Source organism: Malaya genurostris, chromosome 3 (genome assembly GCF_030247185.1).
Source record: "Malaya genurostris strain Urasoe2022 chromosome 3, Malgen_1.1, whole genome shotgun sequence".
Lineage (NCBI taxonomy): Eukaryota > Metazoa > Arthropoda > Insecta > Diptera > Culicidae > Malaya > Malaya genurostris.
The window spans coordinates 109,717,917-109,734,190 of NC_080572.1; the positions used below are offsets into that span (position 1 = coordinate 109,717,917).

General features: G+C 37.4%; 1 long non-coding RNA gene across 2 annotated transcripts in view; it reads right to left on the bottom strand.

The window, feature by feature from the left end:
* The window catches only part of LOC131434591 (uncharacterized), a 36,374-nt gene that overhangs the window by 10,278 nt on the left and 9,822 nt on the right, over positions 1 to 16,274 (bottom strand). The gene's annotated exons all lie outside the window — the stretch shown is intronic.

Sequence of the window (16,274 nt, forward strand, 5' to 3'; positions counted from 1 at the left end):
CGCGCACGGCTTAGTGGCTTAGTGGCCCGGCGACGACAGCGCACGGGACGGCAAATAGAAAAAATAATCCTACCATAACAAAACGTGTAATCTAAGTTTGACAGCACGTGTTATTCTCAAGTATTTTGAGCTTCTATTGGAAGCTTTGGATTGCAGCTGTGAAGTGTAAAAAATAAGAGCCTAGTGACCGAAATCATTAGCATTCTGTTTGCAAGATGTGTGTCGTATATAAATGATAAATTCACAGCCCTGGATGGCTCACCGTGGCAATCGTCGTCAAGTTCAATTATTTGTTGTGGGCATTTTTTGGGAATAAGAATGCCGATCATTGTTCTCTAAGTATACCACAACCCTTAAAAAAATTCACAGTTTAGTAATGAACGGTGCTGTGTGGAATTTACCAAGAGAGAATCGCAAGTTGAAAATTATCGCAGAAAATCGAATCGAATGATTCGACTTGATGATTCTCATACTACACGGAGAACTCTTCGATCATAAAATTGCGATATCGCAGATTTTGATTTTTGCGATGGTTGATTTAACTAATTTCTTTTTGATTCAACCAATATGGTGGGGGGGGGGGGGGCTTAGGGTCTAAACGATGAAAAAATCATCATTTTTGCGATTTTTTTCCAGAATTATCATTCAACAAAATAAATTCAAATGTTTTGCATGATAAAAAGCATCATTCTAACAACATTTTGTAATTTTTTCGTGGAAAGATATTGAGAAATAAGTCGGTGAAGAGGTATTTTCGAGGACGCTTCTTAAAAATCATGATATGCGGTGTCCACTGTATTTCAGCGCAAACTAATCAGAAGTGAACAAATGAACGCAGCATAGTTACAGTAGAAGTTTTTTTAGACCCCAACGTTTCTGTTTGATTTTTTTTTAAATTTTTGGTGGTTGTTCAAAGTGAACACTACGATTTTTCACAAAAAAAATCCGCCATTTTGCAGCTGTTAAACCTCCACAAAGTAACAAACAATGAAAAGGAAAACGTTGAGGTCTGGTTTTTTATATCTAGAAAGTGTGTGCAAAATTTAAAAAAGTAGTGGTTCAGTAGTTTTTTAATGACGATGACGGACTTTCAAAACCTGCTTTCGAGGAAAACGCGTTTAAAGGTTTTTGTCTATAAAATCAATGGAAACAATTAATTACTCCGAGAGCCCGTAGGGTCTAACATTTTCAAAAAATCATATTTTTTCTATTATAATTTATTATAAAGAAACATTTCAAGAATATTTTGACAAGTTTTAAAGTCAATCGAAGTAGAAATTTTGGGCCTGTGCGCCGAGCTGTTGCTTCTTCGTAGAATGAGATAGCCATAGATAAAGGTCCATAACTTCCAGAGTTTCGTTCCAATAGGCTTGAAAATTTCACAGAAAATTCTTCAAATGTTTTACTATAAGAATATATAAAGAAAATAATAAATGATTTTTCAAAAGAGTTAGACCCTACTAATTTCACTAATTTACTCGCCCCTCCGGGCACTTTTGCTGATTAAAAACGTTTTTCTACATCAATCATTTCCGATCGAATCAGAAGAATTTTTTTGCAGAATTTAGATCTTTACTGATCTCGACTTGAAATGATCATGATCATACAACAATCAAAATCACTTAGAGATCAGATCAGTTCTGATTTCGTAATGATAATTTATTCCTTGGTTAAGATCACTTGAAATCAGCAGTGATCGGTGGTTTTCCCAGCCCTAATGATAGTACATGTCAATATAAAATACTGTTTATAAAGCTTGCTTCAAATAGAATTGGAACAAAGACAATTGCCTGTATTTCAGTTATTTATTATTGTATTCAAGATCTTTTTTTGTACAAATGTAGCGTTTTCTTCATACTTTTAAGAAAAAATACGGATAGAATTATTCGTCACGGTTTTGAAGGAATTCTCGAATTTTTCCTGTAACACGGCTCAGTAGGCGGCGCACACCTTCTTCGTCCATCGTTTTAGCTATCTTATTCCACTAGGTCGTCATCTGATTGATGTCTTTGACAACGTTTCCCTTTGCCTTGAGTCTCCTCTTCATGATTGCCCAGTATTTCTCAATAGGGCGGAACTGGGGGCAGTTGAGTGGGTTAAGGTTTTTCGGAACAAACTGGACCACTTTCTCTGCATACCATTCTTAAACGGCTTTGCTGTAATGACAGCTTGCCAAATCTGGCCAAAACATTACAGGATGGTCGTGGGATCGAATGAACGGCAAAATTCGTTTTTGGAGACACTCTTTTTGGTATAGTTCCGATGTCATTGTCTTATTTGTAACGAAAACTTTCGTTTTTTTGCCGCAGCTGCAAATGCCCGGCCAAATCATAAATTTTCTTGCAAATTTGTCGGCAAAAACAAATTTAAATTTGGCTGGAACATCCCCCCGAGCCGTTGCCAAGTAAAATTTTTGACCTGGGATTTGACCGAAGTCAGCCTTGACACAGGTTTCATCGTCCATCAGAAGACACCCGTTGAACTTGGTCAGCACCTGGTCATATAGTTTCCGAACACGAATTTTGACCACACTATTCTGTTTCATGGTTCGATTTGGCTGTTTGCTAGCTCGATACGACTTGATTCCTTCCCGGAGTCGAGTTCTCCTCACGGTACTATGGGCAGCACCGAATTTTCTGACTAAATCACGGTCCGACAGATTAGGATTCCTCTTAATCGTCTTCAAAATCTTACCACGCAATTTCCGGTCGTCAGTTCGACTCCGACGATCGGCTTGAGGCTTCCGAATCGTCGTCAATGTTTTCTTATACCGTTTGATAACGCGCCATACGGTATTTCTGGGCAATTTCAGCTGTTTAGCTAGCCTAGATGCAGACCACAATGGATTTTCCAAATAACTGTGCACAATTTTTTTTCCTTCTTTCGGCTTCCATGTTGATTGTTTACAAAGTACAGTCGATTTTCGGAATGTCAAAAATCATACGTGAAGCTGACAAAATTCCCGACACGTGGGCGCCAAGAGCTTCCAAATCCGTCCACCAGGAGCGCCACAATATGAGCAAAAGTTTGTTCCAATTCTAAATGAAGCAAGCTTTATTTTAACAACGATATTTATTCCATGAATCTCAACATACCGAAATCATTTCAAATAGATCATGACGTGTACCAGTAAGTATATTTTGATTATTTTCGCAAATCAATAACATCGTTCGACTTGATTCAACTATTTGCAATGTCTAAAACAAATAAAACCGTTTTTTTTTTCAACTAACAGAATTTTGTTTCCATAACAACACCAGTTATTTCAACTAAAATATTTGTTGAAATTGAAAGCTATGTGTCCTCACTAATTGACAGCTTTTTTTTCAAACAGTTGAATTAGGTGTTTCAACCATCGTTTCTGCTAATCGAAAAACAAAATTGACAGTTTAGTTAAAACCACAATCGATTAGTTGTACCAAATTTTAACCAATCGATTTCAGAAAATCAACTAATATTCTGGTTGAAATGGGATCGCGGGTGGTTCCGTGCATATTCTGCTTTTGAATTTCATTTCAATCAGACTTCCGGTTCTAGCTATACAGAGTGATATGCACTAAAAACATGGAAAAATAAGCACTCACTTTTTCACAAGCTCAGATTCAAATGAAAGATCCTATGGTCCCATAGCCAGCTATTGAATTTCATTTCGATTCGACTTCCGGTTTCGTAGTAACAGGGTGATATGTGAAAATTAGAGATAAAATGTGCACACATTTTTTCCGGAAACGGCCTAACCGATTTATATATATTAAGATTCAAATGAAAGCTCTTATAATTTCTTAAAAATTTCTACAATGCTTTATCCGGATTTGACTTCTGGTTCCGGAACTAAAGCGTGATAAGCGGAAAATTACCAATTTCATGAGCATTTTTCCACGAACGATGGTCAAAAACAGGTGCGATTCCCATAAAAAGTGTCTGATAAATTCTTCTAGTTTGCAGAACTTGTTAGTTTGTGAGCATATAAACTTAATTCGGTACTACTGCTACACCTTTTTCTCTTCCGGAAGCACCGAAAGATGTGAAGAAAAATTCCAAACATAGAACTCATTTCGATTTCTCAACGATGCTTAAACCGATTTTCACAAGTCTTGATTTAAATTAAAGCTCACATTGTCTCAAAAGCTACTGTGAAATTTCACCCGACTTCCGATTCCCCAATTACAGGGCGATTTGTCTCAAAGCTTTCGAACCGCCATATAGAATGACAATACAGCACGTGGAAGAAGAAAACACAACACGAAAGATGTGCGCTAAAAAGAAAACGAAACTGTTACGGATATCTGCTGCTGGTGAAAGACGGTGCTGCGGTTGATAAATATTGTAGCTTATTCATAAGTGCGACCGAAAGAATAAAAGAATATCAATGAATTGAAATTTATTTGAAAACCCCGTTTTAATCCACCTAGTGGTAAAATGATGCCTTTCTCATATTACTCATAATGTCATAAATATCACTGTAAAGTTGAAAAAACAACCGTTCATTGAGTAGTAACAGGAAAGTTTATCCGAATGTAATCTAGAAAAATCTACGAATCAAAACACCCCACAGTTCCGGAATCGAAAATATTATCCACAACGAATCCATGGTAGTACCATTTCCTTTGAATCTATAAGTTTGTGAAAATCTATTTGGCCATCTTGAAGAAATGTAAGTAGGATCCTCTTTGCAGTTTTTGACCACTATTTCCAATACTTCCGAAATCTACTTTCGAGGGCCGGAATAGTCGAAGTTGGTTTGTATGACCAGCAATAAATATGACCCACAAATTGAAACAGTTTTGAACCTAGTTAAAAAATGTTTCCTCCTTTCACTGCGTTTTTTTAACGCGTAACCATCTCTAAGAAAATAGTTACATTTTGGAGTATTTCATTACTATTTTCGGTGCTTCCGGAATCGGAAATCGAGAGTCAGCATAGACGGAATTAATTTGATTTGATGATCTACTAACAATGACTAACGATTGGAATAGTTTCGAGCCCAAATAAGAATTCTCTTTACGTTTTTGGCTTCGCCGCTTAAAGTGGCGATATAACGTTTTTAACATGTTTCACCAATAGTTGTATTCGGATGAACTTATAAACTTTGTATGGGACCAAAATAGGTGTACGAAATTGAACAACCGTTGAGTACATTGTAAAGGCGTGTTGTGTTTTCTTCTTCCATGCCAGCACGCACAGGTGCGTACCGGCTTTGTATCGTCATTTTATATGGCGGTTTGAAAGCTTTAACACTCATCGCCTGGTAATAGCGGAACCGGAAGTCAGATATGAATGAAATTCCACAGTAGGTTTGAAACAACATGAGCTTTAATTTAAATCAAGATTTGTGAAAATCGGTTCAAGAATCACTGAGAAATCGAAGTGAGTTCACCACTCCCAGAACAGGAAAGGGGATACCAGTACTGCTGAATTAAGTTTATATGCTCACAAACTAACAATCTAAACAAACTAAAAGAATTGATCAGTCAGTTTTATAGGATTTAAATCTGTGTTTGCATCACCGGAATGAATAACTTCAATACCTATCGTTTGAGTCTTAGTTTGTGATAATCGGTAAAGCCATTTCCAATAAAATTGAGTGCACATTTTTTCCTACATTTTTAAATATTACCCTATAACACCGGAACCGAAAATCGGATCCTAATGAAATTCAATACCAAACTATGGGACCATAAGCATTTCATATGATAGATTCATAGTTAGTGGAAATCGGACCTCCAAGGCCTCAGATAAAAAGTCGGTTTTCACAGTGATTGCATAGCTTTTCTATATGAGAAAGGCAAAAATAAACATGCATAGGAATTTAGTCTTTTGCTATGTACTCCCTGAATGTTTTTTTTTTTAATCCCGGCAAAATTATTGCCGAGATTTGCACCGCCAAGTACACCACGGTAATCATCTCGCCAAAAGGTTAAATTGCAGAGTTCCGGCCATCTCAAATTTGACAAACATCAGTTATTACCGAAATTGTCAGCAAAAAGTTTACTGTCTGCTCGGCATAACGTTTACGGAATGTTCGCCAACAGCAGTACAAACGTACAATTATTTTATGAAAAATGTATTCCATGAGGTTTTTTCGGGAAAACTATTTAAGCTAGATTAAGTTTCAGATAATCCATGACCATTATCATTCATAAACATGAAAAGGCAATTCTACAGTCATTTAGAATACAGAATCGCCATTCAGCGACGACCGTAACAATTATTTTCCATGAGCAAGAGACGCTCTCTTCTTGATTGTGGTGTGTCATTTAGAATACCACCTAACCTAAAAAGCTTTGGTATTACATTCCTGTAGCGGAATTTAACCTTCTGTTTCAACAGACTTCGCAGCCGATTCAGAGTGTACAGAACCATTGCATGGCTGGTGCTACGATTCTACTGACACTACGAATCCTTCCAGGTCGGGGCTCGAACATACGACAATTGGTTTGTAAGACCAGCGCCCTAGGCATTGAACCGCCAACCCGGGACCACCTAACCTACCAAAGATCTAATTCTCAGAGTGCAAACCTGCGAAAAGCAAAAATTAGATTTTCTGAAAGATTCCCTGAAAGGGAATAACATTCCCGAAAGTTGACTATTAATCAAATGTGCAAGTGCGTAGATGTCTATACTACTGTTCACTGAACCGATATCGAACGTTTTGACGTAGGACTACACTTTGAATTCTGTATAGTTTCTTTTTTCGAGATGCTGAACGCTGGGTATTTTGATATCTCCGAGATCGTAAATTTATTTTTGATGCAAAATATCTTGAAACTCCTTTAAACGTCAAAGTAACACCAGATCTCGACATTTTACGCAATTCTAACACATTCGACAGAAGAAATCGATTCCGGAGTTCCAGAGTCGACTGTTTTCATACAAAATTTGTTGACGTAACACTAGTTTCGAAGTTTAGGATATTTTAAAGACATTGACATCAAAAAATAGAATTTTCAATTTCGGATATCTCAAAATTCCAGTACGATAAAGAAATCTCAAAATTCCAAGTTCCATAAAATCGATTTAAGAAATAATTTTGTTTTATATGACACTAGTTCTCAACGTTTCTTGCAATTCAAAGACATTTGCCATAAAAAAATATTTAGATTTCTGAAATCTCAAAACTGCCCATTGTCAATTTCTTCAAATTTTTCTCGAGATGACACTAGATCTCGATGTTTCTTGCAATTTTATTATTTTAATTTTCAACCTCAACCTTTTCCTGAGTTTTATAATCAATTTTGAAATTTTAGGTCTCGATTCGGATACAGAGTCCAGGTTCTGAATTAACGTTCAAGAGTCAAGTCCAGAACTCCGGATACTAGAACCAGAATCCAAGTTCAAAATCCAGTTATCAATTCAGAATCCAAGTCCAAAATTTATTTACAAAATCCAATTCCAGAACAGATTTAGAATTCATGTCCAGAGTTCAGATACAGAATCCAGTTGTAGAATTCTGATCTAGAATTCAGGTACCGAATCCAGATCCAGATTTATTATTAGAGATCTAGAATTCAAGTCCAGAATCCAAAATTCTGGTCCAAAATCCAAGTCCACACACTTAGAACCGATTCTCGAGCTCGACATATTGAAATGCCAAATTAGATCGTCAACACGACATTTAATTGATTCTTCAGTAATTGACATGCTCTTTTCCGAAATTCGGTAAAGTAATATGCTGATATCTCGGAGAAGCGCATTTTTTGCTGAAGTTTGGCATAATACTATGCTGAGCTTGTCAGTAAGCAACGAATATACCGAAATCAGCAACTCCATTTGCCGAGATTTCGAACAGTGAGTTAGCTTTTACTGAAACTCAGTGAGGCAGTTATCATCTAATGTCTCTTTTCGATTTTGCAAAGCACCACGTCGCCGTTGCTCGTGGAGCTAGAAAAAAATGGGAGTGAGGAAATAGATTTGTATATTGCGTGCAAAGTTAAGTGAAATAAAAAGCTATCTACAATGCATATAGAGCATTCCACGCAAAATCAGCCACCCAAATTTTTTTCTTTTCATCTAACTATGTTTTTTCGGTATAGAATTCGAAAAAATTCAACACGTATTTTTTTATTTCAATATGGTATGTGGAATTTTCGAGATATGATTTTTTGAAGTTTCGCGTTTTCAAAAAAAAACCTTTTTTCAACAGCCTACACTGTAAAATCTAATAGAGATACAAAAATTCGTCTAAGACATGAAAGGTGCGTCTTTCCCTTAGCTTTCAAATAAGCGATTCTATAAAACAACCTTAATAGTTTATTTAAGGAAAAAAGTTAAAAATTAATGAACAAATAAAAAAATTTCAACTTTGGCCTATTTTTTTCTTTTTTCAGTTGAAAAAAGAAACCTTTGGGGCTTGACTCAATCTTGGTAAAGTTTCAGAGTGGAAAGATTAATACTTTCGGAGCAGTAAATTTTTCAATCACGACCCGCACGCGCGAAGTGTACCGCAGCGCAACTCACTCGAATACGGGCTTAACTCGACGACACATGTCGCATCACTGATCGAATCCCAACTTTGAAGGTTTATTGTTAGCAACGTTACAGTTAAGATTGCGGTGTGAAAATGAATTCAAAAATCAAAAACGGTACACTTCGCGCGTGCGGGTCGTGATTGAAAAATTCACTGCTTCGAAAGTATTAATCTTTCCACTCTGAAACTTTGCCAAGATTGAGTTAAGCCCCAAAGGCTTCTATTTTCAACTAAAAAAAGAAAAAAAGCTAAGGAAATAACGTACATTTCACGTCTTAGACGAATTTTTGTATCTTTATTAGATTTTACAGTATAGGCTGTTTTGAGGGTTCTTTTTTTTTTTGAAAACGCGAAACTTCAAAAAATCATATATCGAAAATTTCACATACCATATTGAAATTAAAAAATACGTGTCGAATATTTTCGAGTTCTTTGCCTAAAAAACATAGTTGGATGAAAAAGAAATTTTGGGTGGCTGATTTTGCGTGAAACGCCCCATACATACTAATAAATATCTGCTTATTTACAGATAGAGGCGTTAATGAGCACTAGAAACAATTATGTTTAGCCGTGATGTTTTCTTTTGGAGTTTGCTTGTCTTTTCTGTATGCTAGATTAAAATCAACATCAATGAAACACCCTCTTTCTTCCACCTTAGCTTTTATGATATTTATTGTATACAATAAAGAAGAGCAATTCTTTCTTCGTTCAATTACTGATGACTCGGCAGTTCATGTTCGCTTTTGCCGAACTAAAAGCGAAATTACTACTGGCTAGTCCGGCAATAATTCATAGTTCACAAATTAAGGATTGCCGAAATTCTCAGTAATTATACATTTTTCTGAGACGATTACCGAGCACTGAGCTGTGCAAATCTCGGCATTTTTTGCGAGATTCAGTAATAAAATTTAAGTGTGCAGAATCAATATTCAGGATCCAGAGTTCTATTCTGAAGTTTAGTTAAAAATATAGGCTCAGAAAGCAGGTCCAAAGTGTACGTGTAGTATTCAGACCCAAAATTCAGATCCAGAGTTAATGTTCAGAATTGAGATCCGAAATTCTTTACCAAAATCCAAGTGCAGAGTCCAATTTCATAATTCATGTCCGAAATCCACTTCCAGAATGCATGTTCAAAATACATTTCCAGAATCCAAGTACTGATGCAGAATTTCCGGCTGCTCGGCCATCCATGGAATTTGACCATCAATGTTAACTTCCCTCTCTGAGCAGCCTAGATAGCCGTGTAGTGTCGGTAGCGGTTTCCCAACTGGCTAAGAATAACGCTACGGTCCACCTGTACCGGTGGTATAAGTCCACCAAACATGTAAGCCGTGTGGTATCCGGCGGAATTATTTTTTACCAAGAATTGATCCACTGGTTTCCTGTTCCATGTCGTAAAAGGCCACAAAAATAGGAACTCCTAAGTCAAGGTGTATTTCCGTGCCGATGGCTGAATGGCTGCAGGAGGTTAAACATTGCAGTCGTGAACGGAATATCTTGGGTTTTTCCTCAAGGTGGTGTACTATCCCCACTTTTATGGAACCTAGTCGCTGATGGTTTGTTAAGGAAACTTAATAACCTTGGATTTCCGACTTATGGTTTTGCCGACGATTATCATATATTGATGACCGGTATAAGCATTAACACTCTCTTTGATTTAATGCAGCAAGCCCTGCGATCTGTTGAACAATGGTGTTGTCAGGTTGGATTATCTGTAAATCCGGGCAAAACATCAAATGGTGCTTTTCACTCATCGTAGGATAATTACAGGAGCTCGTCCGTTGCAGTTCTTTGGTTCAGAGGTCACTGTGGTCGATCAAGTTAAATACGTCGGGGTTATTCTTGACTCAAAACTGAATTGGTCTGCTCACATTGACTTCAGGATTGAAAGAGCTTGCATGGCTTTCGGTCAATGCAGACGAGCTTTTGGAAAATCATGGGGACTCAAACCCAGATATATTCATTGGATCTACACAACTATTGTTAGACCAATTTTAGCATATGGATGTCTTGTATGGTGGCAGAAAGGAGAAGTCGCGACAGTTCAGTCAAAGCTAAATCATCTCCAAAGGATGGTCCTAATGGCGATGACAGGAGCATTCACGACAACTCCTAATGCTGCTCTAGAGGCGCTACTGTGTATTAAACCACTACATGTGTTCCTAAAACAAGAAGCATTATCTTGTGCATACCGTCTTAGGGTTACAGGGCTTTGGAACAGTAACCCATTAGATTATGCTACCAGCCACACTCGCTTGTGGTCTCAAATGGTTACGTGGGATGAGTATTTACTCGCTCCTAGTGACCTAACTCTCACATGCAGTTTTCCTTTTAAAACATTCAATGTGAGCTATCCTCTTCGTTAGGAATGGTTGTCTGGTTGTCTGGAACGACAACTTGATGAACACATAGTTTGTTTTACGGACGGTTCTCTGTTGAATGGTCATGCTGGTGCTGGTGTCTACTGTCGTGAAATGAGGCTGGAGCAGTCTCATTCACTTGGTAGATACTGTACTGTGATCCAAGCAGAAATCTACGCAATTCTGTGTGGAGTACAATCGGCACTTCAGCAGAGGATCTGTGGTAAACGTATTTATTTTTGTTCCAACAGTCAGGCAGCCTTAAAAGCACTCAGTTCGAATGACTCACGGTCGAATCTAGTGATCGCATGTCGAACTCAAATTGAAGACCTCAGCATTTCAAATGCTGTTTATTTTTTATGGGTACCCGTCCATTCTGGTATTACTGGAAATGAATGGGCTGATGAGTTGGCTAGAGCTGGTGCAACGAATGATTTCGTTGGTCCTGAACCAGCTTTACCACTTTCAACTAGTTGGATAAAGCACAAGATACGTTCTTGGGCTGCATCCAAACATGCCAGCTACTGGCGCAGCTTGCAAACTTGCGCTCAGACAAAAGCATTTCTACCAGATTTAAATCTGAAAATGTCAAAGTGTCTACTGCATTTCTCCAAGTATCATTGAAGTATTCTGGTCAGAGCTCTGACTGGACATTGCAAACTCAATTATCACATGGCTACTATTCAACATGCTGAGTATTATTCGTGTGATTTGTGTAAATGCGATTATGGTACTTCATATCATCTGATATGTAACTGTCCCGCATTGACGCAGCTACGTATCCGGGTTTTTGGTTCTCCATACATGGTTGAGTCTGTGTATGCGGAGCTAAAATTGAATGATATTCTCTCGTTTCTCACCCAATGTGGTAAGGAGCTATAGTCAGAAGGGTTCATCGTTCTTCCTGGAGTGAATGAATCCCTTCTGTATTCACCTTAAATAGGGTTTAGCAGATTGTTTGGCATCCTTTGGGGGGTACCGAATTTACTTCTGCTCGTACATACTGCGAGTCGTTCTGCATTCTTCCGAGAGTGCAGAATGGTGTCGCTTTTGTAAGATCTCTAAATCCTCTCGGGGGTTGGAGGTTTTATTAACAGCAGACTGTTCGGGACCTCGTAGAGGTTCAGAATTTCCTTCTGCTTCCACTAAATGTGATCCTCAGCAGATTGTTCAGCATCCCTTGGGGGTGCAGAATTTACTTCTGCTTTTATGTGTTTTTGTGTCGTCAATTTTTCCCATCCTCCTAGTCCAACCCTTACCATTTCCTTTCAATCCTTCCCTCTTATATATCGGGAAAATGATGCTAAAAACAAATTGATGGCAAGGCACAAATCTCCAAATATCAAGAAGAACGTGCCATTTGAGCCAATTTGTTCTGATTCCTGATAATGTTCAGAATTGAGATCCGAAATTCTTTACCAAAATCCAAGTGCAGAGTCCAATTTCATAATTCATGTCCGAAATCCACTTCCAGAATTCATGTTCAAAATACATTTCCAGAATCCAAGTACTGATGCAGAATCTAAGATTTGTGTCCAAAATTCAGCTCCTGAGTTCATGCCCAGAATTCAGTTCTATAATACCTTTCCAAAACTCTGGTCTGAATAACAGGTCCAGAAATCAGGTGCAGAATCCAGGTCCTGAATTAAAGCTTGAGTTCAGAATTCATTCCCAGCTCCTGATCCAGAATTCATTTACAGAATCCTACTCTAGAATACAGAACTAAAATTCATGTCCAGAATTCAGATACAGAATACAGTCCTAGAATTTTGGTGCAGAACCCAGACTCCCAATTCATGTCCATAATTCAAGTCCAGAAATCGGATGCAGAATCCAGGTCCTAAATAAAAGCTCAGATCTAAGGTCCAGAATTCAGCTCCAGCATACAAATTTATAATTTTAGAATATATAGAATATATAGAATCAAATTCTACAATTAGGGGCTGTGGTCCACTAGGAGATTGATAGTACCTATTAGCTCTCTCCGGACTGTACCAGCCTAGATGCCGTGTGGAATCCGGCGGAAAAAAATGAACCAAGAATAGATCCACTGGGTTCCTGCTTCCATGTCGTAAAAGGCGACAATTGCAGGAGTTTCTTTTTCCTTTCAGTTATCAGATATTTTCAATGTTTTACTTCTGATTACTCTATTTTACTAAATCATCTCTTTATTCAACCTATCAATTTCCGTCTAGCTTCGGAGAAAAGTTTTATTAGGAATGATTTCTTCTTCCATGTTATTGATTGTCTTTCAGGATTATAAAATGAATGATAAAAATCAACCATTGCGCAAATCCGTTTATATTACAAAGTTAATAACAGAGATAACATATATCGGTATATTGAATACATAGTAAAAAACCATAAGTCGGAAATCCAAGGTTATTAAGTTTCCTTAACAAACTATCAGCGACTAGGTTCCATAAAAGTGGGGATAGTACACCACCTTGAGGACACCCACAGACACTCAGCTTTCTAATCTCTGGCCTGCCGAAGCGATGATCAAAGAAGTTGATTGCTAAGCATTGCGTGTATCCAGTAAGGGAAAAACCCAAGATATTCCGTTCACGACTGCAATGTTTAACCTCCTGCAGCCATTCATCCATCGGCACGGAAATACACCTTGACTTAGGAGTTCCTATTTTTGTGGCCTTTTACGACATGGAATAGGAAACCAGTGGATCAATTCTTGGTAAAAAATAATTCCGCCGGATGCCACACGGCTTACCTGTTTGGTGGACTTATACCACCGGTACAGGTGGACCGTAGCGTTATTCTTAGCAGTTGGGAAACCGCTACCGACACTACACGGCTATCTAGGCTGCTCAGAGAGGGAAGTTAACATTGGGAAGAGACTTGAATTTAAGGTTGTGAAAATCGGTTCAGCCATCTCCGAGAAAAGTGAGTGATAAAATTTATCACATATGACATTTCGCCTCCGGGCCTCGGTTCAAAAGTGGGTTTTCACAGTAATTGTATAGTCTTTCCTTATGAGTAAGGCAAAACTCTGAAAAAAATCCAAAATGAGTCCTACACTGGAAAAAAACTATTCTAAAATTTTATTGTCGATTTGCAAAAAACTTCATTTTTGATTTTGATGAAATTTTGTCCTAAGATTTTGTTTTCTACCAACCGCTCACACATTGGGAGATGGGCACATTGAAAGAAAAGAAACCGAACTACCGAATATTGCTAATCCATGGAAATATCAGCAAGAATAAATATTTGTTGACAGCAGTACCGCTAGATATCGGTGTGATGAAACGTTGACGCGATTTGAGCTTCTGAAATTGGTAATCCAATTTAGGTGTGGTACATTTGGCGAGCAGTCCTGATCTGAGCAAGCAATGCTAGTAATTCCTCCCCCTCCGGCTCCAATATATTTGTGCCAACGTTTTTTTCAATCATTGAAACAGTTGTTGTCAATTTCGGGAACAGTATTCAATGTGGGTAGCGATTCACGTTTGATGTCTTCAATTGACTCAAAACCCGGAGCGGTCTTTGAGTTTGCTGAATAGCCATAAGTCACACGGAGCTAAATCGGGCGAATACGGTGGTTGCGGAACGATATTGGTTGAATTTTTAGCGAAACAATCACGAAAAATCAATGCAGTATGCGACGGTGCATTATCGTGGTATGAAAACCAAGAGTTGTCGGCCCATAATTACGGCACCTTTTTGCAAATAGCTTCGAGCAAATGACGCATAACACTCAAATAGTATTACTTGTAGACAGAAAATTAAAAAAAACCCTTCTTAATCCACCTAGTGGTGCGATAATGCCTTTCTCTTCTTTCATAACAGTCTCATGAAAATATGTTTCATACTTTTATTAAATAATTTGGATACTAATTTTGACACCAATTGATTCAGATTGATTCTAGTAGTTCACAAAAGCATGCTTCAGTGTTTATGTGACACAGTCAGCCTCATTTTTCCAAACTAGTGCTTGACATTTGCGTTGTCTATTTGTAATCAGTGATGCTAATCTAAAAAACCCTTCTTAATCCACCTAGTGGTGTGATAATGCCTTTCTCTTCTTTCATAACAGTCTCATGAAAATATGTTTCATACTTTTATTAAATAATTTTGGATACTAATTTTGACACCAATTGATTCAGATTGATTCGAGTAGTTCACAAAAGCATGCTTCAGTGTTTATGTCACACAGTCAGCATCATTTTTCCAAACTAGTGCTTGACATTTGCGTTGCCTATTTGTATGAGAACAATGATGCTAATCTAAAAAAGCCTTCTTAATCCACCTAGTGGTGCGATAATGCCTTTCTCTTCTTTCATAACAGTCTCATGAAAATATGTTTCATACTTTTATTAAATAATTTTGGATACTAATTTTGACACCAATTGATTCAGATTGATTCGAGTAGTTCACAAAAGCATGCTTCAGTGTTTATGTCACACAGTCAGCATCATTTTTCCAAACTAGTGCTTGACATTTGCGTTGCCTATTTGTATGAGAACAATGATGCTAATCTAAAAAAGCCTTCTTAATCCACCTAGTGGTGCGATAATGCCTTTCTCTTCTTTCATAACAGTCTCATGAAAATATGTTTCATACTTTTATTAAATAATTTTGGATACTAATTTTGACACCAATTGATTCAGATTGATTCGAGTAGGTCACAAAAGCATGCTTCAGAGTTTATGTCACACAGTCAGCATCATTTTTCCAAACTAGTGCTTGACATTTGCGTTGCCTATTTGTATAAGAACAGTGATGCTAATCTAAAAACCCTTCTTAATCCACCTAGTGGTGCGATAATGCCTTTCTCTTCTTTCATAACAGTCTCATGAAAATATGTTTCATACTTTTATTAAATAATTTTGGATACTAATTTTGACACCAATTGATTCAGATTGATTCGAGTAGGTCACAAAAGCATGCTTCAGAGTTTATGTCACACAGTCAGCATCATTTTTCCAAACTAGTGCTTGACATTTGCGTTGCCTATTTGTATAAGAACAGTGATGCTAATCTAAAAAAAGCCTTCTTAGTCCACTTAGTGGGATTTTCATATATCTTGAAAAATCACCATAGGGGGGAGTACATGAAATTTTCGAAATCGAAAAAAAATTTTTGATGCCAAACGGCTTAGAATTGCATGAAACGTCAAAATATAGTGTCATCTCGAAAAAAAAATTTTTTGAAAATATCGACTTTTTGGGACTTAGAAAAAATATGAAAATTTTTCTAAGTCCCAGAAAGTTGATTTTTTCAAAAAAATTTTTTTTTGAGATGACACTAAATTTCGATGTTTTATGCAGTTTTAAGAGTTTTGGCATCAAAAAAAATTTTCGATTTTGGAAATTTCATGTACTCCCCCCTATGGTGCTTTTTCAAGATCGATAATTGTCAAACCTTTACCACCGGGCAGCACCCCTTAAGCATGTCCGATTTAGGTCAAATTTTGCATGAAGGCTTTTTTC